General features: G+C 27.5%; 1 pseudogene; it reads right to left on the bottom strand.

Annotated features, from left to right (window-relative positions):
- Positions 1-2,602: 2,602 nt before the first annotated feature.
- Positions 2,603-24,336, bottom strand: LOC114754653 (probable LRR receptor-like serine/threonine-protein kinase At3g47570; annotated as a pseudogene).
- Positions 24,337-27,748: the final 3,412 nt, after the last annotated feature.

Below are 27,748 nucleotides of genomic sequence, written 5' to 3'. Positions count from 1 at the left end.
TAATGGCCAACTTGGTCTTAGCAAAAATGTTTAGCAATTAATCACTTTAATCTCTCAACTTGTCATATGATTTCTAAATATAAATCTTAAAAGAAATTATTTGGAAAATGTGACTTATAAATCTTAGAAGGTATGATTAAAGTAATCGCTTTAATTAAACGTAGGGCTCACTTTACTTAATTTGGAAAAGCTTTCCTTCCAAGATCATATTCCAAACTTTATAAAGTTACTTAAAGAAAAAGAGTGGACTCAAAGTTCTTATAATTCTAATCCAAAATGTTAAAAAGAAAAATATACTGCTATAAAAGATACTATTTTTATCTATTGTAAAGGACTTTTTTTCATCTGTTTAGGAAAAGACATTGCTAAAGGAGATATAGATAGTACTCTCTCTATCCCTTATTATAAAATCCATTAAACTATATTATGTGGTTTAAAAAAACCGTTAAAATTAGTTAAAAGTAATAAATATGTTGGAAATATACTTTTTTTCAAATATACCTTTATTTATAAGTGGGTAGGTGCGAATGAGGAAAAAAATGAAAGAGAATGTATGGGGAAAAGATAATAAGATAGAGTATATTAATTAAGGGTAAAGTGGATAAAAATACATTTATTATTTAGATAAACCCAATTCAAAAAATTGGATCTTATAATAAGAGATGGAAGAGTATATATATTTGTCAATTCACAATAGATTAAAAAAAGGACTATTTTTGTCTGCTGGAGCCAAAACAGATGAAAATAGTATGATTATTTTCGTCTATTTTGGGACTTTTTTTTTATCTATTTTGGCTCCAACAGACGCAAATAGTCCCCTTTTTTTGGTCTGTTAACTATTTTCATTTGTTTGGGCCAAAACAAACAAAAATAGTTGACTATTTTTATTTGCTTTAGCTTCAATAAATAAAAATAATGATTTTTTTAAAAAAATAATGTTGAATTATTTGTATTCTCAATTTAATCAATTCAGCTCAATTCCAATTTAAGCAATTCAAAACAAAGTTCAGATATTCAATCCCACACAATTTAATATATAAGTTTATGACTAATAAGTTTATTTCAATAGACTAGAAATTATCATGCGTAAATATTCTAACATTGTGCCTAATGTGATGAATCCAATGCAATTGGACCTAAAAGAAAACGAGCTAAGAACATAAAACCAAAACTCTGTTAACAACATTGGAACTAACTTTAGAAAATATCTAGCCATATTTTGTTAGTTTGCATAGGTATGTGAAATATATAGTAGATGTAGATAAATATGTGAAATAAAAATAAGCTTCCACTTTTGGGAATAGAAGAAAAAATAGGAAGAAGTTGGGAAATTAACAAAGAAGCCTAAAACAAAGTATATTATTTTCCTTTTTCACACACTTAACTACCATGTATATTTATGTACAAATTACATTTATAGTTTTCTAAAATTTAACATGAAAATTAAATAACATTACCCTTAAATTTCATTCCTTAATACATTAGTAATACTTAATTAACAAGTTTACTAAGCTTTTAATTTTCAAATGCTTTGCCCAATAATAATGTTCAATGTTTCCTAAATGCAATTTCTTACTAAGAATCAATTAAAACAAAAAATTAAAGAAAACTATTGAACCCAACATTTTATATATAATCACATTTCAAAGAAGTCTCAGATTAAATATGACATTCTCAACCACCATAATACATATGTTCAAATATCATCTATAGCATTCTAAAAATCAACGTGGAGATTAAACAACCTTGGTCTTAAATTTCAATCCTTGATATATTGAGAATACTTAATTAAGTACTATATTCCAACCAAATTCCTCTCCTGGATATTTTTTCAAACACCTTATGTGCATTAGCAGTCCAACAAATTTACCAAGCTTTGAATCTTTAAATGCTTTTCCTAATCAATGTTTACCGCTTCCTAAATGCAATTCTTTACCAATAATCAATTTAAATAGAAAATTTATGCGCCCACAAAACACTTATATTCATCACTTTGAATACCCACACAACCAAATAAAATAGCAGCCACACACACCTAAAACATGTAGCACCTATACCAAACAAGGGGAAGAGTGTTTAACTTGCCTTGCAACTAGCCATGGAGTTTCACACTCTTAAACTTAGAACTATCATGGAGAAGACAAGCTGAAAAATCACAACTTTTAGAAATGCAAAATCATAACTTTTTTACAGCGAAATGATAAGGAGAGTTGCAATATATGTCCTCATTGCAAGCTGAGTTGTCCACTGCGAGTTTTGGCATGTATACATATTGTCGTTGTGAGTTTGTTAATAGAGAAGAAGATATGCCATGGAAAGGAGGAGAATGCATACGGTTTTCTGTCTTAGGGCTATTCAATCTGATTTATAGCATTTAAACATCCGTTCTCATTTGTTGAAGGATAACATATGAGTATATAAACATATACTCATCTATTCATGGAGAACAAACGAGTATATATTCATATACTCATCTGTTTTCTTTTGACAAACTTGTATACATGGCTTTTTTTCTTTTGTTTTTGAAAACAAAAAAGAATGGAGGGCATAAAATGTTCATTTTGTAGTAGTGATATGATAAAACATAAAGAAATTCAGAATGAATCTGATCAAATTAGAACATTTCAAATTTGAAATAATTTCATATATTATTACATCATACACAGAATCACTTTAATTTACAAGAATACGTGTTACCCAAAGAAAAGGTTAAAAAAATAGTACTTAAAATGTGATTTAACAATTACTCAACTAATAATGTCCCTAGCATTTTCTATTAACAAAGCCTTGATGTTTTTCAATGACACTACAATATCAATCATAGTAAGTCGTACCTTAGGTAAGTCATTGCAACACTTTAATGCTAGATCAAAAACTGATGATATATGACATAATATATTATCAGTATTTTGATTTTTTCCATGCAACAAATTTACATCTATAATATTGATGATTGAATATGGTGTGGATTTTCTCACCCAGTCTTTCAAACTTAATCCTTGAACAAACATCTCATCTGTTGGCTTCTTCCTCGTGAACATTTCCATCAGCAAAATACCATAGCTATACACATCTCCTTTTGCAGACACAACTCCTTTTGATCCATACTCTATATGTCATGTTGAATGATCAGTATAAAAGTCATGATGACAAAAACATAAGGTTTGTCCGTTGTTAAACTTTTTTTTGTATCATCCATTCAAATATTTACATATGAAGGCATGAAATATTTGCTAGAAATTGAATAGTATAAAATTTTATAAAGTATGCATGATAAACAAAAGAACATAGAAATAAATCCATAATAGTATTATTAATCATTACCTGGTGCCATATAGCCAATAGTAGCCAAAGATTTGGTATAAATTTCTGATTGCTTTTCACCAAATAATTTAGCAATACCAAAATCGCTAAGATGAGCCACCATATCTTCATCTAACAAAATATTGCTTGGTTTCACATCGCAATGAACAACTAGTATAGGAGAACCATGATGAAGATACTCCAAAGCTGTTGCCACATCTATCATTATGTTTAGCCTTTGCAAGACATTTAAATAATAGTTATGAGAGTACAACCATCTGTCGAGACTCCCATTTGCCATGAATTCCATTATTAGAGATCTGAAATGATTGTTTGAGCAACTGCTAATGGTTTTAATGAGATTGCGATGGCGTAAATTGCGTACGGCAGCACATTCAATATCAAAACTTCTTAATGCTTCTTCTGTGTCTAAGTTATTAAATACTTTGACAGCAACTATATTTTCATTCGGAAGAATTGCTTTGTATACCGATCCAAAACTTCCAGAGCCTAGAAGATTACTCTCATCAAACCCATTTGTTCCTTGTAGAAGTTCATAATAGGATATCCTAGTTGGTGTATCCAAATCTGTTAAATCCTTTTTGGTTGAATAATTATCATCATCTCTCTTACGCTTTAGAAAGATAATGCTTGAAACAACCAAAATGACAAACATGATGGGCAATAAGCATTTTATCATTAGCATCACTTTATTTGATATGTGCTTTTTCTCTCCTACATGGTTGAACTTGTAGTTGGGATTTCCCACAAAGATCTTTATTCATCATAAAAGATTGGGCAGTGAAATTCCAAAAAGGGCCACCATCAGGAATTTCTCCATGCAATAAATTGTAGGAAAGATTGATGTAGTTAAGATAGAGTAATGACTCTAAGGACTTTGGAATCACCCCAGATAAGTAATTATGAGAAAGATCCATAGACTCCATGCTTATCATGCCACTAAATGCTTTAGGAATAGGCCCTTGCAATTTGTTGTGAGCTAATGATAAAGTCTGTAAAGTTTGCAAGCTGCCCATAGTTGCAGGGATGCTTCCTGAAATTTGGTTTTTGGACAAGTTCAATAGTATAATTGCTCTCAAGTTTGATACCTCTGGTGAAATCATTCCATTTAGTGCATTAGAGGATATGTCTAAAACCAAGATATCTTTGAGATCCCAAAGAGAAGAGGGTATATGAGATATCAATTTGTTAGAGCTAAAATCTAACTTCCGCAAAGAAGTATTTCTGAGACATCCTGGAATTGCTCCTGAAAACATGTTCTTGGCAAGAGACAACTCACTTAGACCTTTGAGTTGGCAAAGTTCATTTATAATGAAGCCATGCAAATTGTTGTTGCTTAGACTTAAACGTTGAAGGTTATGTAATTGGTTAAATGTGTCTGGAATCAACCCTGTCAAATGATTCTCACCCAAATCTAATTCTATCAAGTTTGTTAAACTTTTGAGGGTAGTGGGTATAGCTCCATTAAATTTATTTGATGCCAAATCTAAAATAATGAGCTTAGAAGCATTTGATATGCTGTTTGGAATTTGTCCAGTTAGTTCATTTCCTTCCAAAATTAAATGCTGCAGGTTGGGAAGACCAATTCCTAAATATGATGGCAAAAGGCCAGAGAGGACATTCTTAGCAAGGAACACTCTTGTCAATGTTGAAATGTTAAATATATTGGAAGGAATAGGTCCATGCAAATTGTTTCGTCCCAAGACTAAGATTTCAAGTTTAACAAGATTTCCTACATCCTTGGGTATATAACCTGGAAATAAAAAGTTGAATGGACTCCTTAAAAGAAACCAAAATAGATAATAATGTTTGTAGATAATATTCATGCATACTATAACATAGAAAACTATGCTTCTCTTACTAATTCCAAAAACTCAATATTTATTAATGCTCACATGTTGAATATATTAAAAAGAATAGGGTCAAGTCTAACACATTAAGTTTATCAAGTTTGCCTCTATTTTTAGGTTCAAAACTTGAACATGAAAAAACTGGTGGAAATCATGACTTTTATATAATTTAGATAAGAATATATACAAATAAATTTAGAATTAAATACTCTAATCTTTCTTGTATTTTGTCCTAATTACACGAACCTCCCCTCTCTTTTGAAAACATACACTTAAATCCAAATTGTTAATTTTGTTACAAATATTTTTAAAATATTTTTAATTAAAATTTATATTAAAATATTTTTATTTACTAATTTATCCTTCATAATACTAAATCCCTAAATGTTGGCTAAAATTTTTTAAAGAATTTAAAATTTTTTCCTTTTCCTGAATTTTATTTTTTATTTTTTGCAAATAGTTATTTGTTTAATGTTTTTATCATATTGGGATAGAAAATTAAGTAATCTAGTTAATGTAGACTTAAAAACCTTGAATGGAAATTTGATTAATTTTTTAAGTAAATATATAATTGATTGAATAAGTTATAAATATTTCTAATAAAATTTTTATTTAAAAGTTTTAAATTATAAATTTAAATGACTTCTATAATCTCTCAAACTAAGACAATTTATATTATGTAATGAGAAAAAATGTATTTACTTGATTTTCTAGCCATTTAAAAAAACTAAATAAATAAGTTTCATTGTATGTGATGAAGAATTAAAATTATAAAATTTTACAATATAATAAAAATTAGTAAATTTTATTACATTTTAAAAATTTTGAAAATACATGTATTAATTCTTTTTTGAAAAATGTAAAAGTTGAAATAACTTTTATATTAAGGAGGGGTATTTGGTTCAAGAAATTTTAATAGTCAAACTTAACAGTCAACTAATAGTTAGATAGATAGAAATAAAATCTGAAATATACAAAGAAAGTTTTTGTAGCATACATTTTAATTTTAAGGGAGGTTTATATATATTTTCAAAATAGATTAAAGGTTTTTGTAATTTAAGTAAAATAGAGGAGTAGTTAACGTATTTTACTTTAATATCTTTCAAAGAAGAATGGTAAAGAAAGATTGTGGAATTAATTTCACCTATTTAAAATGAACTACCAAATCATTTATATTTTTCTTGAAGGTTGTTAACGATTTAAAAGGCTCTAACTTTAAAATATGACAATGAAATTATCATATGCCAAAAAAAGGCTGAAATTTTATTTTATTTTGTTTAAGGAATTAAACTAATTTTATTTTTTTGATGTAAAAACTATTTTTAGTTATACATTCTGGATATTAGAAAGAAATATTAAGCTAATCCTTTTTAACATCCTTATCAACACCTGAAGTTAGAAATTCACACATAGAAGGAATGCGACCACAGATAAAGTTAGAAATGTTTATTGATTCATTTTTGTTCATGCAAGGCGTGTGTTATCTTTTCTTGCATTGTATATATTAAAACAAAAATAAAAACTAAAGATGTGTAGTTAAAATGGAGGACTAAAAAAATAATTTAAAAAAACAAGATAAATCACATTATGAGCAAAGCACACACCATGATCAAGGATTTGGAGGTTTGTAAAATCTCCATTCTCAATTGGAATAATTCCTGAGCAAATTATATATGGTGAAGCTATTTTATTTATCAAGGTATAAATGATGTGGCAGTTTTAAATGGTCCCATCAGTTCTTGATCTTGTCTTTCTTTTATTTTGGCATTGTAATCACTAACTTAATGTACATATAGACCACCGTCAATTCATGATTTGATATTTTGATATTTTGGATTGTAAATTAATAGTTATATTAAAACCCCCCACTATGAATAGTACGATATTAATTAAATGATGAAAAACATAATCCTCATCTAAATTTAGTCTATTGAAAAAAATGATTTTAAAAATGAAAAAAAAAAAAGATATAATAATCTCATGGTTGTATACAGGGTGGCAACCAAATATAATTAATTAGTAACAACTGCTTGTAAAAAATTGATTGGACTTATAAGAAGGAAAAATAAAGCAGGTCGTATTTTTTGCATATGATAATATACATAATATACATGCATACTATTAAAAAAATTACACATGTCTTATTAATATTAAGAAGGGAGAACGCAAATTTCTTAATTAACAAGTTGCATGTGAATCTGTTAAGTTTAACTGTATGAATATTTTGTGCACTGCCAATAAATCATACGCGGCATAAAGCATTAAACTATTTTTTCCGGAAATTTTTCTTTCCAGGAGATTTTTAGGGTACAGTTGAAGTGAGAAATTATGAAAGCATACTTTCCTCAACCTGTTGATTTTGTATCCTTCTTTTAATTTCACATGCCATTGAACATAAAACGGTTTCTTTGTAAACTCAAATGAATTTGAATGATGCGATTTAATAATTTGACTGACTATTGAAAAGATTATGTATTCTCGTTCATTAATTTGAACTTAAATTTGCTTGAATAAGAATTTTTTTATTTGCTTTTAAATTTTTGTTTTGAATTTTATTTGTAATTGATTTTCTATGATTATCTAAATAATTTTTTTGTTTACTGTGCATTTTTCAATTCCTACACTATAATTTTTTAAGAAATATTATGTGTAATTTTAATTACAGTTAAACAATACAGAATTGTTACATTTTATATATAATAAAAAAGAATTTTTCTCAAAAAAATATACTAAATAAGGAAAAACTATTTACGTATAACTCTTCGGTCCTACTAATATCATGACGCTCTGTCTATTCATAATCCTGGCCTTATTTGTTATTTTGGGATTGTAATCATATGAGGCCTATCATAAGTGCATACAAAATATTAAAAAGAAGGAAACAAACACACATAAGTGAATACCTGCAAATGAGTTACCAGCCAAATATAATCCTTTCAAAGATGTGCAGTTACTTATTGATTTCAGAATGCTTCCCTCTAATTGATTATCAGTAACAGAAAAGACTTCAAGCAAAGGGAGATGATGACACATTTCTTCTGGCAAATTACCTGTGAAATGATTGACGCCAACATTAACAATTCTCAAAGAAAGCATGTTCCAAAGAAATGAAGGAATTTCACCTATAAATAAATACAAAATATTTGTTAATTACGTGGTAGTATGGCAAGCAACTTCCTAATAAACTCACACGTACACAAGCATATAAATAATACATGGAATTTTGATAATTAGAGGCTTAAAACTAATAGAAAATAACTCAGTTTTTAAGTTGACGACAGTAATTTAAAAAGGACTCCTCTACTATCAATGATCAATTGAACATTAAATTTCTTTTCACATGTGAAGCATTAATATCGCTGGGGATAATAAGAACAGTTATAATGTGAAGTTCAGTTTTGCGATGAGTTTCACTCACAAAAATCATAACGAAGAGGGGCGGATGTGAGGGCAGTGGTGGAAGGTGTGTTTTCTTCCCATTTTCTTTTCACATTGGAGAGAAAGTTTGAGTGGAATATATGGTGAATCTCACACCCCATTTTCTCTCCCACTTTTTATTCCTCCCACTTTTCTCTCTCATTTTCTCTCTAGTTCTCTTTCCTCCAAACTTTTCTCTCCATCAAAACAGAGGGGTTAAAGCAATCTTAATTAAAAAGTTTGCAAGCAATACAGAATAAGTATAAATAAAAAATAAAAATCTTTAAAACATAAAATAAAGAAATGGGTTGATTGGGCATATCTGTAAAGAAATTCCATAATAAATATAATTCTTCCAACAATGTCCCATTGCCAGTTGATATTGGAAGTCTACCATTCAAATTGTTTTTGGCTAAATCCAACACTCTTAAAGAAGAAATGTTGAGGAGAGATGATGGAATCTCACCCGTTTCAATTTAAAAGAGGACAAGATATGAGTTATACATATTTTGATGAGAGATTGGATGATCTCATCAAGAAATCTTCTTTTTCAACACACACTCATTTACATTAAAAAAAAAAAGCATTGCCATCACTCATAAACGTCACAAACATGAAAACTTTTTTAAAGCACATAAACAGAATGGCGTGTTGAAAAAAAACTGATTACTTTATATATAAAAACAAACAGCAAACACGTATTTCTAATTATCCAAAAACACATTTTTTTTTTTTAAAAACAAAAAACTGCCCAATGCGATTTTTTTTGGTTTCAAATATGATTTTTAATCATCATCAGAACTTTTTTTCTCCCCCAAACTTATTTTTAAAAATTATAAATTGTTCTGAAAACTAAAAAAAAAAGGCCCTTTTTTTCACGTTATAAATATCAAGTGGTCCTACCAGTTCATGATCTTATCTTTCATTTATTTTGGCATTGTAATCATAAGCTATATATAAGCCCCATTCTATGAATCAACAATATAATGAATAAAATGACGAAAAACAAAATCTCATTTTAGTTTTACTACTCTAATCCTAATTATAAGATCCTATTTGTAGTCTACAAACGGGATTTTATAATTAGTACGGGAAATAAGCCTTCGCTAAGAATATATACAATGTTAATGGAATTAAAAGATAAAATCTCATTTTAAACTTATTTTACTATGGAAGAATATTATTAAAAAGAAGAAAATAATAAAAATAAGAAATAATAATCTTAATGCTTGTAACGAGGCTGGCACTTAAATACAATTCATTAACAACAACTTTGATTGTGAAAACGCTGAATAGACTTGTAAATAGAAAAATAAAATAGTTAATAATATATTTGTATAAGTGTACCAGCTTTAAAGGGAAAATAAAGCAGGAAATAAAAGGAAACTAGAGAATTGGATGTATCATAAAAATCTTTTCAAATGCAAATCCTTTCATAAAAAAAAAAAAAAACATTGCGTCCACTCATATACATTACAAACATGAAACTTTTTTAAAGCACATATACTGAATAGCATGTTGAAAAGAAACGGATTACTTTATATATAAAAACAAATAGCAAACACAAATTCTAATGATCCAAAAGATATTTTAACCTTTTTTATAAAATCAAACTGCCCAATGTGATTTTTAATGTTTTTTTTTGTTTCAAATGTGGTTTTAAAATCGTCATCCAAACATATTTTTCATCCTTTTTACTCACAAAACTTATTTTTAAAAAAAATTATAAAATTGTTCTGGAAAAAAGAATGAGAAAAAAACAAACAAGCCATTTATTTTCCACGTTATAAATATCAAGTGGTCCGTCAGTTCATGATCTTATATTTCTTTTATTTTGGCATTGTAATCATAAGCTATATATAAGCCCCATTCTATGAATCAACAATATAATGAATAAAATGAAAAAAAACAAAATCTCATTTTAGTTTTACGAGCTATATATCTCAGCCTCCACTATGAATATATACAATATTAATGAAATTAAAAGATAAAACCTCATTTTAAATTTATTTTATCATGGAGAATATTAAAAAGAAGAAAATAATAAAAATAAGAAATGATAATCTTAATGCTTGTAAAGAGGTTGGCATTTAAATACATTCATTAACAACAATTTTGATTGTGAAACACTGAATGGACTTGTAAATAGAAAAATAAAATAGTTAATAATATATTTGTATAAGTGTACCAGCTTTAAAGGGAAAATAAAGCAGGAAATATTGTTCGCCTATAGGTACTATATATAAAAATATATATATACATACATATATATATAATATATATATAATATATACGCGCACGCACACATATATACACACACGCATCTACGCGCTGATCCCCAAAACTTGAATATTTGTGTTATGCGGATTAATCGATGCATAAATATTACGAAGGGGAAAGCAAATTTTGTCTATCAATTTCTTACCCGACGTTATGGCAATTTTGAAATTGTGTATTTCTTTATTTATGTTTACATTATGACAATTCTCAATCTGGTGTTGCATTTTTTGTCTGTATTTTTATTGAAAAATTTTAAAAAATATACTTAAGGATAAGATATATCCTTAGAAAGTTAATCTGACAATGTTAAAAAAAAATAATTATTTTCAAAATTAAATTTGTTACTAGCTAACTAAGTCCTATACAAGACAATTCATTATCAATATTTATTGCCCAATTTAGATTATGGTTTAGTAAAAATACTATGTGCATGGGAGACTTACATTTTTAGAAACACACAGAAAGACTTCCGCATTTAGAAACACAAAAATACTTATTTAAAAAAAAAAACTTTCAATTCATTACACTGTGTTTTATGCTTCAGTTCAGTTTATTATTCTGTAATTTAAATTCGATTATTTATAATTTTAGATTTATTTTTGTAATCTTTTCAGATTTGTGGATTAATTAATTCTGAGAAATTCTTATATATTATGTAAGCTGCATCCGTTTCATTCGACAAATAAGATTATGAGTTTACAATAAAATTAATATTAAATAATAAAATTAATATATATTTTATGTTATGCAAATTAAAATTAAATGTTCTAATTTCCAATCATGTTGCTTGTAAGGCTTGCTTAGTCTTTTTTTAAGAAAAAGCTTCAAAAAGTTTTAAATTATACGAGTATAAAAATAAACATTTGTTTTCAAAGATTGATAATCAGCCTAAAATATCTGTTTGGGCTATTATTATGATAATATTCTTTTTCCCATTGGTATAACTAACCATTTCAAAAATCAGATGACAAATTTTTTTTATTCTTAAAAAAATAGAAAAATGATTTTAAAAAAAAAAAGAAGAAGAAATGGCCAAAAGTACAACAAAATCTAAAGCAATATCCAAAGCGCAGGTTCATTCAAAACACACCCAATAAACTCTTATAAGATATTTCCACAAATGAAAAAAATAATAACAAATTTCATTTTCAAATTATTTTTATTCTCAAGATTAAAACAAAACAAAAACAAGCATATGGTCTAACACAGTCATATAATTAAAATTCTGACCTTGCAAATTGTTGTTGCTAAAATTATACATGATGAAGCCATTTTATTGATCAAAGTATAAATGATGTGATAGTTTTAAGAGTAAAACAACAAAAAGAAAAAAAAAAAAAAAGGGTTTTGCACATTTTGAATATCAAGTGGTTCCATCGGCTATTGATCTTATCTTTCTTTTTATTTTGGCATTCTAATCACAAGCTAGTATAAGTCCCATTACATAAATGAAATGGCCAAAGAAATTTCATTTTTATTTTTCTCTAAATGGACAAAATATCACCCAAAAAAAAAAAGAAAATCATTGTTTTGTGATTGTAAATCATTAGTCATATTTAAGCTTCCACTAGAAAAATGTACGATATTAAAGAAATGAACAGATAAAATATCATTTTAAATTTATTTCATTATTGAAGAATATTTTAAAAAAAGGAAATAAAAGAAGAAAAATAATAAATAATAATCTCAATACTTGTAAAGAGGTTGGTATTTAAATATAATTCATTAACGACTCTTTTTATGAACAGACAAACACACACATTACAAGTACTTGTTAATAAGTTATGGCTCTTTTTAAGTATTTTTCCTATGAACACAGACCTTCTCATGATTGTTTAAAATGAATGAAAAAAAATAAAAACAGAATCTAATTTTAAAATTATTTTTCATTGTTGAGATTAAAACAAAACAAAAATACACACATGGTCTAAGACAATCATATAATTAAAATTCTGACCTTGCAAATTGTTGTTGCTAAGACTAAGATTCTGGAGGTTTGTCAGTTTCCCAATCTCACTTGGAATGATTCTTGAAAAAATTATATATGGTGAATCCATTTTATTGATCAAAGTATAAATGATGTGGTAGTTAAGAGTAAAATTTAAAAAAAAAAATGTCTTACACAAGTTTAATATAAGTCCCATTATATGAACGAAGAATATGAATGAATCAGATGCCCAAAAAAAAAAATCCCATTTTTGTTTTCCTCCAAATGAAGAAAATATCACCAGAAAAAAATAAAAAATCATTGCTGCTTTGTGATTATAAATCATTAGCCATATTTAAGCCTCCACTAGAAAAATGTACAATAATAAAGAAATGAACAGATAAAATCTCATTTTAAATTTATTTCATTATTGAAGAATATTAAAAAAAGAAATAAAAAAATAATAAATAATAATCTTAATACTTGTAAAGAGGTTGGCATTTAAATATAATTCATTAACAACTCTTTTTATGAAAACGCTGAATGGACTTGTAAATGGGAAAATAAAACAATTTATAATACTTTTTGTATAATATGCATAAAGTACATGTATAATGTAAAGGGATGCCCATGAAAAAACTGAAGAGAATCGAAAATCTATTATTCAACAAATGGGGAACTGAGTTCATGTATAACACTGGATAATTGGCCCATACTTGTATAGAAACACAGACACTGAAGACTGGGCTTTGAGAGCCGAAAGCCCAATACCCCTGATTGAACATTACCACAAAATACTTCCTTCAGTTAAAAAATATTAGCATCAAATCTTTAAGAGGGACTAAATTTTTTTTTTTTAAAAAAAAATAAGCTTGTTCTAGATTTGTTGGATCATTTAATGTATTTTTTATTTTTCTCTCAAATTAATTATAAGCCTCTCTCATTATCTCATTCTCTTTCTTTTCTTTTTTTTTAACTAATCCTCTCTCCCATTCAGCCTTACCATAAATGAGAATGTTTTAGGACAATAAGTTATCTATTTGACACATTTATTATTTTTAATCAATTTTAACTAACTTTTCAAATTACACAAGTTATTTTATACTTATGTTTTGAATAAAAAAGAACACAAATTCTTCACAAGGCTTCTAACACTACCTCCATTTTAAAAAATAGAAAGGGAATACTTTATTTATAAACACAAAAGATATTGTTTGCACATAGGTAAATATTATATATATATATATATAAATTGTTTGCACAGAAGAAGTAATATGTGCGCATATGATGCGTCTTACGTACTATTTCCCAAAACTTGAATATTTGCGTTATTACCTTTTAATACTGCAGATCAGTATGTTAAGTTTGACTAAATAACTTTTTTGTTTATTTCCAATTAATCATGTATGGCATAAAGCATTAGACTATTTTTTTTATATATATTTCCCAGTGATTTCTCACTAAAATTATACCAAAAATTTAATTAGAATGGTATGTTATATTTGTTTTCAATACATCTAAAATTATTTTTTTAAATTTTGAGAAGCTAAAATAAATATATAAATAAGCAGACTATTTGGATTATAAGGATATCACTAGATATAAACAGCTAATTACAAATGACCCAAAATAGAAATTTCATGAGTAAAAGTAAGAAATACTCTAGCATTTTAATTCTGCATGACTCTACGTGGTGTTGTATGGGGTCTTTTTAAAATCTCAATTAACATACAGTAAAAAAATGGTATTTGCAAATATTACACACTCTAAGCATAATAATTATGGGTGCTTATTAAATCCCAATGGATTGTCTATAACAAAAGTAAATGAAAAAACATGCCATTGAATAGAAAATATGAGGGGAAATGAAAAAAATACAAAAAGACGAGGAAGAAGGAATTCCAACTAGTGCCATGTGTTGAAGGCACGTTGTGAATACAAGTGAGACATGAATATATGTATATACGCATAAATTTCAATTAACACACTCTAAGCAAGTTACAAACACGTATATATGTATAAAGCAATATTCGCTTTTGGGATTACAAGACAGCATTACCATTAGATGTGTTTTTTTCCAAGTAAAGAGAAAAATAGATAAACCACATTTCATGAACAGACAAGCACACACATCACAAGTACTTGTCAATAAGTTATGGCTCTTTTTAAGCATTTTTCCTATGAACGCAAACCTTTTCATGATTCTTTAAAATGAATGAAAAAAAATAAAAACAGAATCTCATTTTAAAATTATTTTTCATTCCGAAGATTAAAACAAAACAAAAATACACACATGGTCTAAGACAGTCATATAATTAAAATTCTGACCTTGCAAATTGTTGTTGCCAAGATAAAGGTCTTGGAGGCTTGTCAATTTTCCAATCTCACTTGGAATGATTCCTGAAAAAATTATATATGGTGAAGCCATTTTATTGATCAAAGTATAAATGATGTGATAGTTTTAAGAGTAAAATTTTTTTTAAAAAAAATGTCTTACATATTTTAAATATCAGGTAGTCCCATCGGTTGTTAATCTTATCTTTCTTTTATTTTGGCATTGTAATCACAAGCTTAATATAAGCCCCATTATATGAACAAAGAATATGAATGAATGAAATGGGCAAAAAAAAAATCGCATTTTTGTTTTCCTCTAAATGAAGAAAATATCACCAGAAAAAAATAGAAAATCATTGCTGCTTTGTGCTTATAAATCATTAGCCATATTCAAGCCTCCACTAGAAAAATGTACAATAATAAAGAAATGAACAGATAAAATCTCATTTTAAATTTATCTTATTATTGAAGAATATTAAAAAAAGGAAATAAAAGAAGAAAAATAAGAAATAATAATCTCAATACTTGTAAAGAGGTTGGCATTTAAATATAATTCATTAACAACTCTTCTTGTGAAAACGCTAACTGGACTTGAAAATAGGAAAATTAAAAATTTTATAATACTTTTGTATAATATGCATAAAGTACATATATAATGTAAAGGAATGCCCGTGAAAAATTGGAGAGAAGTGAAAATGTATTATTCAGTAACAGTGGAAATGGGTTTATGCATGACACTGGATAATTGGCCCATATTTATACAGAAACACCGTCACTAGAGACTGGGCTTTGAGAGCCTAAAGCCCAATATCCCCTATAGTTAAAAAATATAAGCATCAAATCTTTAAGAGGGACTTTTTTTTTTTTTTTAATAAGCTTGTTCCGGATTTGTTGAATCATTGAATGCATTTTTTATTTTTCTCCCAAATTAATTATAAGCCTCACCATAAATGAGAATATTTTAGGACAATAAGTTATATATTTAACATATTTATTATTTTTAATCAATTTTAACCAACTTTTTGAATTGCATAAGTTATCTTATACTTAGACTTAAAGGAACATAAATTCTTTATAAGACTTCTAACAACCCCTACACTTTAAAAAATAGAAATGGAATACTTTATTTATAAACACAAAAGATATTGTTTGCATATAGGTAATATATATATATATGTATATATTGTTTGCACATAAGTAATATATACACGCACACAAAAACATGTGTTCAAAGCACGCCGCGAATATATGTGCGACATGAATATATGTATATATGTATAAATTTCAATTAAAACACTCTAAGCAAGTTACAAACACGTATACATGTATAAAGCAATATTCGCTTTTGGCATTAAAAGAAAGCATCACCATTAGATGTGTCTTTTCCAAATAAAGAGAAAAATAGATAAACCGCATTTTATGAACAGACAGACACACACATTACAAGTACTTGTTAATAAGTTATGGCTCTTTTTAAACATTTTTCCTATGAACGCAGACCTTCTCACGATTATTTAAAATGAATGGAAAAAAATAAAAACAGAATCTAACTTTAAAATTATTTTTCATCCCCGAGATTAAAACAAAACAAAAATACACACATGGTCTAAAACAGTCATGTAATTAAAATTCTGACCTTGCAAATTGTTGTCGCTAAGATCAAGGAGCTGGAGGTTTCTCAAGTTTCCAATCTCACTTGGGATGATTCCTGGGAAAATTATATATGGTGAAGCCATTTTATTGATCAAAGTATATATAAATGATGTGATAGTTAAAAGTAAAATTAAAAAAAAATGTCTTACACATTTTAAATATCAAGTGGTCCCATATGTTGTTGATTTTATTTTTCTTTTATTTTGGCATTGTAATCACAAGTTTAATATAAGTCCCATTATGTGAACGAATGAATGAAATGGCTAAAAAAGAAATTGCATTTTTGTTTTCCTCTAAATGAAAAAAATATCACTAGAAAAAAAAAAGAAAATCATTGCTGCTTTGTGATTATAAATCATTAGCCATATTCAAGCCTCCACTAGAAAAATGTATGGTAATAAAGAAATGAACAGATAAAATCTCATTTTAAATTTGTTTTATTATTGAAGAATATTAAAAAAAGGAAATATAAGAAGAAAAATTAAAAATAATAATTGTAAAGAGGTTGGCATTTAAATATAATTCATTGACAGCTCTTCTTGTGAAAACACTGAATGGACTTGTAAATAGGAAAATAAACAATTTATAATAAATAAGAACATAAAACAATTTATAATACTTTTGTATAATATGCATAAAGTAAAGTATAAATATAATGTAAAGAGATGCCAAAAAAAAACTGGAGAGAACCAAAATCTATCTATTATTGAGCGAAAAGAGAACTAGATTCATGTATAGTACCGGATAATTAGCTCATATTTATATAGAAATACATACACTAGAAACTGGGCTTTGAGAACCTAAAGCCCAATACTCGTAACCGAACATTACTACAACATACTCCTACTGATTAAAAAGTACAAACTTCAAATCTTTAGGAGGGACTGATTTTTTTCTATAAGCTTCGTTCCGGATGTGTTGGATCATTTACTGTATTTTTTTAATTCTATTCCCAAATTAATCATAAGCCTCACTCATATTATCTTTTTGACCTACGAATCTATGCGCGACATGAATATATGTATATGTGTATAAATTTCAATTAACACACTCTAAGCAAGCTACAAACACGCGCATATATGTATACAGCAATATTCGCTTTTGGGATTAAAAGACAGCATCACCATTAAATGTGTCTTTTTCCAAATAAAGAAAAAAATAGATAAGCTGCATTTCATGAACAGAGAAGCACACACATCACAAGTGCTTGTCAATAAGTTATGACTCTTTTTAAGCATTTTTCTTATGAACGCAAACCTTTTTATGATTCTTTAAAACGAATGAAAAAAATAAAAACAGAATCTCATTTTAAAATTATTTTTCATTGCGGAGATTAAAACAAGACAAAAATACACACATGGTATAAGATAGTCATATAATTAAAATTCTGACCTTGCAAATTGTTGCTGCTAAGAACAAGAGTCTGGAGGTTTGTCAAGTGTCCAATCTCACTTGGAATGATTCCTGGGAAAATTATATATGGTGAAGCCATTTTATTGATGAAAGTATATATAAATGATGTGATAGTTAAGAGTAAAATTTTTTAAAAAAATGTCTTACACATTTTAAATATCTATTGGTCCCATCGGTTTTGATCTTATCTTTCTTTTATTTTGGCATTGTAATCACAAGCTTAACATAAGTCCCATTACATGAGCGAAGAATATGAATGGATGAATGAATGGCCAAAAAAAAAAATCGCATTTTTGTTTTCCTCTAAATGAAGAAAATATCACCAGAAAAAAAATAGAAAATCGTTGCTACTTTATGATTATAAATCATTAGCCATGTTCAAGCCTCCACAAGAAAAATGTGCGATAATAAAGAAATGAACAGATAAAATGTCATTTTAAATTTATTTTATTATTGAAGAATATTAAAAAAAAAGGAAATAAAAGAAGAAAAATAAGAAATAATAATCTCAATACTTGTAAAGAGGTTGGCATTTAAATATAATTCATTAACAACTCTTCTTGTGAAAACGCTGAATGGACTTGTAAATAGGAAAATAAACAATTTATAATACTTTTGTATAACATGCATAAAGTATAAATATAATGTAAAGAGATGCCAAAAAAAAAATCTGGAAAGAACCAAAATCTATCTATTATTGAGTGAAAGGGAGACTGGATTCACATATAACACTGATTAGTTGGCCCATATTTATACAGAAACACATACATTAGAGACTGGGCTTTGAGAACCTAAAACCCAATACTCGTAACTGAATATTACAATGACATACTCCTACCAATTAAAAAATATCAATATCAAATCTTTAAGAGTGACTTTTTTTTTTTATAAGCTTTGTTCTGGATGCGTTGGATCATTTAATGTACTTTTTTAATTTTATTCCCAAATTAATTATAAGCCTCACTCATATTATCTTTTTGACCCTTTTTAACTCATTCTATTTCTTTTTCTTTTTTTTTTTCCTCATCCTCGCTCTTATTAAACCTCACCATAAACAAGGATGTATTAGGATAATAAGTTATATATTTTATACATTTACTAGTTTTAACTAATTTTTTGAATTGCATAAGTCATTTTATGCTTATATTTGAATTAAAAGGAACATAAATTCTTTACAAAGACTTCTAACACCCCTCCACTTTGAAAAATAGAAATGGAATAAACACAAAAGATATTATTTGCATATAGGTAATATATATATGTATATATATACGTTTCTTACGTACTAATTCCAAAAACTTGAATATATGTGTTATACGGTTTAATCGATGCATAAATATTAAAAAGTGAGAAGCAAATTTTGTCTAACCATCAAATTTGGTTAAAAAAAAATATATCACAAGTCAGTACGTTAAGTTTGACTAAATAATTCTTTTGTACGTTTTCCAATGAATCATGTACGGCAAAAAGCACTAGACTACCTTTTCAGCAATTTATCCTTGCATGAAAGAATTTTTTGGTACAATTTTAGTGAGAATTCATTAGCAAAAATTTCAGATAAAAAAACATAAAATTACATTATTTTAATTCAGGTACGTAATACTTTAAAATTATAGAAAATGAAGAAAAATCAAATTAAAATTTTGAAATTCATGAAAAATTATAAAAATTTCTCATTTTTTAAATAACTTTGGAACTCTTTGCCGAAGCATTTTATCTTTTTTGCCTAGGACAATGGGGTTAGTGGGATTTAATCTCTCAACCGGGTGGTTGCTAAAATTAAAAGCAACACTGTAATGCAAAAAAATAATATAAGTTTACTCTTTTATTTTAACTTTCACTCATGATCACAATTGATTTGAAAATTAAAATATCATAATTTCAGGCTTTTTTATTTGAAAATTTTCCAAATCATTAAGTATATTTGCTTAATAAGGAAAAAAAAGTTCCACATAACGTATAATGCGTCTACATTTGTTACGTTTTCCCCCTTTTTGAATGTTTCTTTTAACTTCAAATTAAATAATTATTAAGAAATTACCAGTGAAAATTTTTAAGTTCAAGAGCGTTATTCAATTTTACCAAGAATTGAACGTACAGAATTGTTACAATTTTTTTGGCCAGAAAATTGTTCCAATTCAATGCGAATGAATTAACATATTTGTGCGTATTAGCAATTTATAATATTAGTAAATAATAGTTTTCTACTTTTTTTAATGACATATTTCATTTACATGTTATGTCTACGAGATACAAAATTTATATTTTTTCTTATAACATCGTTCAAGGCTTACTCTTTTTTAAAAATAACCCTGATATGCTCTAATTGATAATATAGAACCAGATTTATTTTAAAAAAACTCGCCGCCAACAACAAAATGGAGGGGAAAATAACCGACACGGAAGCAATGCCACACCACATTAAAGTTAATTGCAAATTTTGATTAATTCATTTTTGTTCAGTTTAAATATTTTATTTCATGTTTTGACATGTGTGAAAATTGAATTATATATAAAAGAAGGCATATCCAGTTTGAGATTAAAAGAAAGCATCAAGTTCCATGTCTTTAAAATTAATCTAGCAAAATTATTATTGACTAAATTTTTTAACATTTAAATTAAATTAATGACTTATCAAAATAGTAAAAACAAAATTTTAGACAACCACATAATTAAAGCTCTTACCTTGCAAGTTGCTGCTGCTAAGATATAGCAACTCAAGTTTGGTCAAATTTCTAATGTCAGTTGGTATGTCTCCTCCATTGAATTTGTTATCCCCTAATTGTAACTCTACCAATTCCTTGCATTGATGCCAAATGGAGGGTATTTTGCCAGACAAATCATTTCCATCGACATAAAATAATTTGAGTTTTGGAAGCCCAAAACACACATTTGGTGGCAGCGTCCCAGATAAATTATTTATTCCAAGATCAATTTGTTGTTGCATTGAATTATTAAACATGGAGGTTGGTATAGTGCTTGAAAGCTGATTATTTGAAAGATATATTGTATGAAGCTGTTGAAGATCACCAATTTCATTTGGAATGGCTCCTTCCAATATTAAATGATAAACAATATGTCAGTATCAACTTTCATAGCATGCGCATTAACTCTCATATGTCATAATAAAATGATCAAATAATCCGCTGTTGAAATAATTAATATGCATAGCAAAAATTATTATTTCACTGTATAAATATTGAAAGACATAATCAACAATTAATTTAAGTTAAATACTGGAAAGTAAATGAAAGAGACGTTAAGAGTGTGGATTCTTTTAGGTTTCTTTTTTTTCCTTGCTGTTGGGTTTGACCATGCACATGGAAGATTTTTTTAAAGTATGTATTTTTAATTCATATTTATATTTCTCAATCAAGTGTTGCATTTTATGCTGCATTTTTATTGAAAACAATTTTGAAAATATACTCAAGGATAAGATACAACCTTACAAAGCGAAGCTAACAGTGTTAAGAAATATAATTATTTTTAAAAACTAAATTCGTCACTAGCTAGCTAAGTCCTATATAGGGACAGCTCAAGATCACTGGTGTAGTTGATAAAAATATTATATACATGAGACGCATTTGCATTTTTGAAAACACATAGTAAGACTTGCGCTCTCATGTGAGAAATAACATTAGTACATTCTAAATAATAAACACAACGATACCTATTCTCAAAATAGAAATAACCCCTTCAATTTAGTTCAGTTTATTTTTCTGTAATTTGGATTAAATTAAATTTATTTTTGTTATTTTTTCATATTTATGCCAATTCATCATTTCTTTCAAAACACATATTTTTTTGGAAGACTCCAAAAACAAATTATTTTTGTTATCTACAAACTTATTTAAAATAAAATGAATAATATATCATAAAATTAATATTTTATATTATTCAAATTAAAATTAAATGTTCCATTTTCTAAACATGTTGCTGCTAAGGCTTACTCATTTTTTTAATTAAAAAAACTTCAAAAACTTTGTAATAACATGATAATAGTAAATATCGTTTTCAAAGATTGATAATAGGCCTTAAAAGATCTCTTCGGACTAATATTATAACAGTAGTCTTGTTCCCTGTGCTATAGGGTTACTAACAATCTCAAAATTGGGATGACAAATTGGTTTTTATTCTTTTAAGAAGAATAGAAAAATGATTAGAAAAACAATAAGAAATGCACAAAGATATAACAACAACTAAAAAAAAAAAAGAAAAAAAATGGAGACAACCCCAGAATCATTCAAAGCATACCTAACAAACTGTGATAATTAAGATAAAAATAGAAAATTCAATTTGTAAGTGTCGAGCATCCAAAAATTAATAGACACGTCATTTTATATTTCTCCAATCCCGAATCAAAGTCAAGAAGTGCAAACTCAATTTCAAACTGGGAAAATGACATTTCTCGTGATTACATCAAATTAAAATTAATTAGAGTGGCGTGCTATATTTGTTTTCAATACATCTAAAGTTATTATTTTTTTCCAAGTTTGAGAAGCTAGAATAAATATATAAATAAACAGACTATTTGGATTATAAAGATATCCCTAAATATAAACAGCTAATTACAAATGACCCAAGATAGAAATATCATTAATAAAATTAAGAAATACTCTAGCATTTTAATTCCTTGTGACCCTAGGTAGCGGTATGTGGGGCTCTTTTAAAATTTCAATTAACATACAGTAAAAATGGTATTTGCGAATTTTACACACTCTAAGCATAATAATTATGTGTGTTTATTAAATTCTAGCGGATTGTCTATAACAAAAGAAAACCAAAAAACTTGCCATTGAAAAGAAAATATGGGGGGAAATGAAAAATACCGAAAAAAGTAGACAGAAGGAATCCCAGCCGGTGCCATGTGTTCAAAGCACGATGCGAATAAGGGATCGCCATAAAGCACGTCTTAACTATTTTAAACTTCTAAAATTCAACTCGCCATAGCGTTTTATTTCACAAATTGAAAAAAAAATTCTCATCGATGTAAAATGCTATAAAAAATGCGGGAGTCTCATTTTTGAGGAACAAGTCTTCCGCGTTTTGGAGTATCCTCAAGAACCGTTTGGTATGTAATGACAAATAAAACCCATTCTATATCTTCCAAAACATCATGACCTAAGTAATTCCTAAGAATTCAAACAAATTTTTCTTTCACAATGATATAATTTGCATAGATTGACGGGAAAAAAATCAATATTAGAACTGAGTTATTCAATATTAATAATGAAAACTTGAATTCTATGCTTTATCACCTTACTTTATAAATAATTAACTTCAATTTTGAGAACAAAGGATCATTAAAGAACAACCACATTCAACGCACCCAAACCCATGATTATTGAGAGTTTATATCGAGATGAATAAATAGACTAGTTTTGAGCAAACACAAATATAAATATAAAAATTAATCCAAACATACCTGACAAACTATTATAAGACAACCATAGTAGTTCAAGTGAAGATAAGTTGGAAATTGTTTGGGGAATTGCTCCTGAAAGTTTGTTCCTTGAAAGTTGTAAATTCTTCAAGTTCTTTAGACTTCCTATCTCAGGTGGAATGGTACCTTCAATGATATTAGAGGCCCAATCCAAAATCTCCAACCTTGATAGATTGAATAGAGATAATGGAATAAACCCATTGAGATTGTTATTTTGAAAACTCAACTGCTCAAGCATAGATAAATCTCCTATCCATTTTGGAACTTGTCCGTGAAAGTCATTATAGCTCAAGTTGAACAGTCTCAATTGACGTAACTGAACCAAGTCTTGAGGAATTTGACCATGAAAGTTGTTTTTACTGAGATCAAGATCCACTAGAAAGGAGAGATTTCCTAGTTGTGGAGATATGCTACCCTTAAGATGCATGCCACCAAGAATCAAGGAATGGACCCTTCCATGATGAGTATTGCAGGTGACACCAGCCCAACTACAAGGAGAAGAAGAGACAGACCAATTAGCTAAGAAATTGTATGGATCCGAAGTGATATAGGATTTAAGGGAAAGGAGTGCAGATATATCGGTAGTCATGTTTGTTTGACTCCAAGCTAAGCAGGACATGAAGCAATGAAGAAAGAAAAGGAAAACAAAGGGAAGAGGTTTTTCCATGTTTTGCACAGCAGACTTATCAAATTTGCAAGTGTTGTGCATCCAGCAATTAACAAACACCTCCATTTATACTTCTCCAATTCTAAATCAAAGTCAAGGCAAGGACGTTAAATTTCAAATTGCAAAATGACATCTCTCGTGACTACATAAAAAAAACCGTAAAAAAGTGAACACTAAAATAAAATATATTGCGTGATTGTGATTAATTACAGACCTCCAAATAATAAAAGCTTTTTACTTTTTGGTATTGTACTTCATTTAAAATTGATTTATATTCTCTTCTGTTTGTCTTGCGTGGCTTTAATATTTCTATAAACATTTTTTTTTGCTAGGTAATATTTCAATACACATACAGTAAAGTAAATTGTATAATTAAAAATGGTATTTGCCAAGATTACACGCTCCAGGATGGAAACTTAAAGATTATTTTGTACACCTAATAACTCAGATCTGAACAACATGTTATAATACATATATTTATACAATAACAGATAAAAAAATTTATATAATGGCAGATAAGAGGGGGGACAAAAAACCTTCAGATGCAGGGTTTTTTGTGTGAATACTTTTAGAGTATTTAATCACCTTATCCTTTTTTTAAAATGTTAATTTTGATGTAGTCTCAATTTGCAATTTTCAACTAGTGTATCATCTATTTTATTAAAAGCAGCCTTCAATTTATTTTAATTAGGGAATTTTCAAAATGAAAAATACATCCACAAAAAAATTTATAAATAACAGCTAAGTGTAAATAACATCTGAATTTCTTTAAGACTAGCCAAACAAATTAAAGATATTGACCAACCACTAAACCAAAATATATTCCAGTTAATACCAACAAAGAGTTGAGCATAGATGAAATCGGCATTCCAAAGATTAAAGTTATCCCCAAAAACAAGTTGATGAAATGACCCCATAAATACGTTAGTAATGAGAGAGTATAATTCCACTTCCTGAACCGCATTTTCATTTCCATTGCATTATTTCATTTATGGTCAGTCTTGTAGGCCATAGACAGAGGAAAAAAAATTATAATTACTAGTGGGAAGAAGCATGCATGAACAAAATGTTTATCAAAAGTCTGTAACCAAAAAAAAATGTTTATCAAAAGTCTACAAACTTTAATTGATTGTACGTATGCATTGGTATATGGAGCGCTTGACTTGTAAGTAGACCTCAAAGTCACACTCAATTTCAAACGAAACAACTCGTGTGCGTGTGTTCGTAATTTTAATTTGGTAATATCACTTTAGTTTACCCAAAAGAGAATACCACTGTTGACTTCAAAAACATATGAATAGCGCAGAATTTAATTATTTTTTTTCCAATTTTATAGATTGTTGCATGTGGCAAAAAAAAAGTTTGTATTTTTGTATGTATATTTCAAAAGGCACAGAAACTCAATCTGATAATCCACTTTCTACGCCACAAATTTGAAGGGATCATTTGTGCAATTGTTTTAAAGCATTTTGAAAATCATATTGAAGGATAACATATTAACAAAATTAAAGTTGGTTTAGTTTATACGAATATAATATAGCACATATTTTAAAGGAGTGTCAAGTTTGAATTTTATTGTTGAAATGAAAATCATTTTAGCAGTTAGTCTTCAAATACTTTTGTGAATATACCTAGAGATTACCCAAAGAAATTAGCTACCAAGAAGATGTCAAAGAAACAAATAAATATATCAAAGTCTTTGGAAATAGAGAAACTACTAGCATGTTTTACTTGCCAAACACAATCTGTCTATTGTTCATTAAAGTCAAATTTGCAGTTGTAGTTACAATTCATCTGACCGGAAATAGCTTCATTTGGTTATGTGTTAAATTTTATATTAGCAATAATTGATGAACTTTTATACACCGGAAAAAATAATTGATGCTTTTTTTTACACATCGAAAAGAAATAATTCATGAATTTTGAAATCTTTAAAATTATATAGGCAAGGTTATTTTTAAATTAAAGCAAAGCATGAATGGAATTTCAGAGATTATCAAATTTTTCCCGAATATTAAGTCTGAAATAATCAATAAAAATTTTAGCTAGTAAAGTATGAAACCATCTCTTAGAAGATTCTAAAACTTTTAGTTAATTCCTTTAAAAAATGTTTATTCTGTTGATAATTAAATTGAGAAAGAAGATAGGGTGCTCTCGCACCAATAGGCTGAAAATGAAACACCGTATGTTATACTAAAGATCAAATTAAGAAGCATGCATGCCATAGGAAATAAAATAAAAACAAACATGTGCAAACTAATCTAAAAGCATAAAATTGCATAATAGATCTTAATCTTAAATTTAAATTAACACTATAGAAATTCAGTAGATGACTATGAATTTAACATTACATTATTTGATTTGGGAGTATAAAGAAGTCACGTGGGAAAAAAAGGGAAGACAATATATAATCTAAATCTAAATCCTAGAAAATACCAACTAAACATGTTCTAAGAATTTAAAGAATATGTTCTTGGAAGAATTTGAGGAGTTTTTAAATTTATTAAAAAAATTAGAAATTTCCAATAAGTCCTATAAGAGTAAACTTATTAATCTTTCAAGTGTTTTAATTTTAAAGCATATAAATAACATCTTAATTTCTGAGACTAGCCAAACAATGACATTGGCAAAACACTAATCCCAAATAAATTTGGGTTAACAACCAAATAAAGAGAAAGCATGAATGGAAGAGGGGAAAAAAATCTTTAATTATTTACTCGATCATAATGGATAGAGAGAATATACTTTATTTTTTATAATATAAATTGTTATAAAATTACTACTTTTAAAAAATTATCCTTAAGTAAACATTTAATTATAAATTAATCAAGAGGAGTTATAAGATACCATTTATAGAAGTTTCAAGCTTAATAAGATGCGCTTTTCGTTAGAAGTAGAGTTGTAAAGTGGAGTTGTACGTAGCCTTTTTAGGTTTCAATATGACTAAGGACCCATTTGGTATGTACTACTAAGCTACTCCATCAATTCATAAGAAATGTCACAAAAACTTTTACATGTTTCATAATAAATCTCATTTTATATTTCAATAAGATAAATTAAATGATTTCTCTATTATTTTCCCTTTATTAGTACACTCATTAATAGTCAAATAATGTTTATTTAATTAAGAGCACTCACTAGGCATAAGCATGGTAGATTTTTCAAACATTAAGTGGTCATTAGTAGAAGTTGATGCGATGAAGGAAAAAGAAAATCATGATGAAGAACTACAAATGGCTTGTTATCACATCAAGGAAATTATTTTTATTTTCATCGTACTGTATAGGTTATAGAATAACCCCATAAATAATGTTGATGATGAGAAGAACCTTTTTCTGTTTAATTTCTTAAACCACATTTTCATTTTTACTGCATTATTTCGCTTACGGTCAATCTTGCAGGCCATATCCTGTCCCTACCGTTCACTAACGTATATATCA

The sequence above is a fragment of the Neltuma alba genome, unplaced genomic scaffold, assembly GCF_004799145.2.
Source record: "Neltuma alba isolate B1F8T4 unplaced genomic scaffold, ASM479914v2 tig00010174_pilon, whole genome shotgun sequence".
NCBI lineage: Eukaryota > Viridiplantae > Streptophyta > Magnoliopsida > Fabales > Fabaceae > Neltuma > Neltuma alba.
This window is presented reverse-complemented; position numbering and strand designations above follow the sequence as displayed.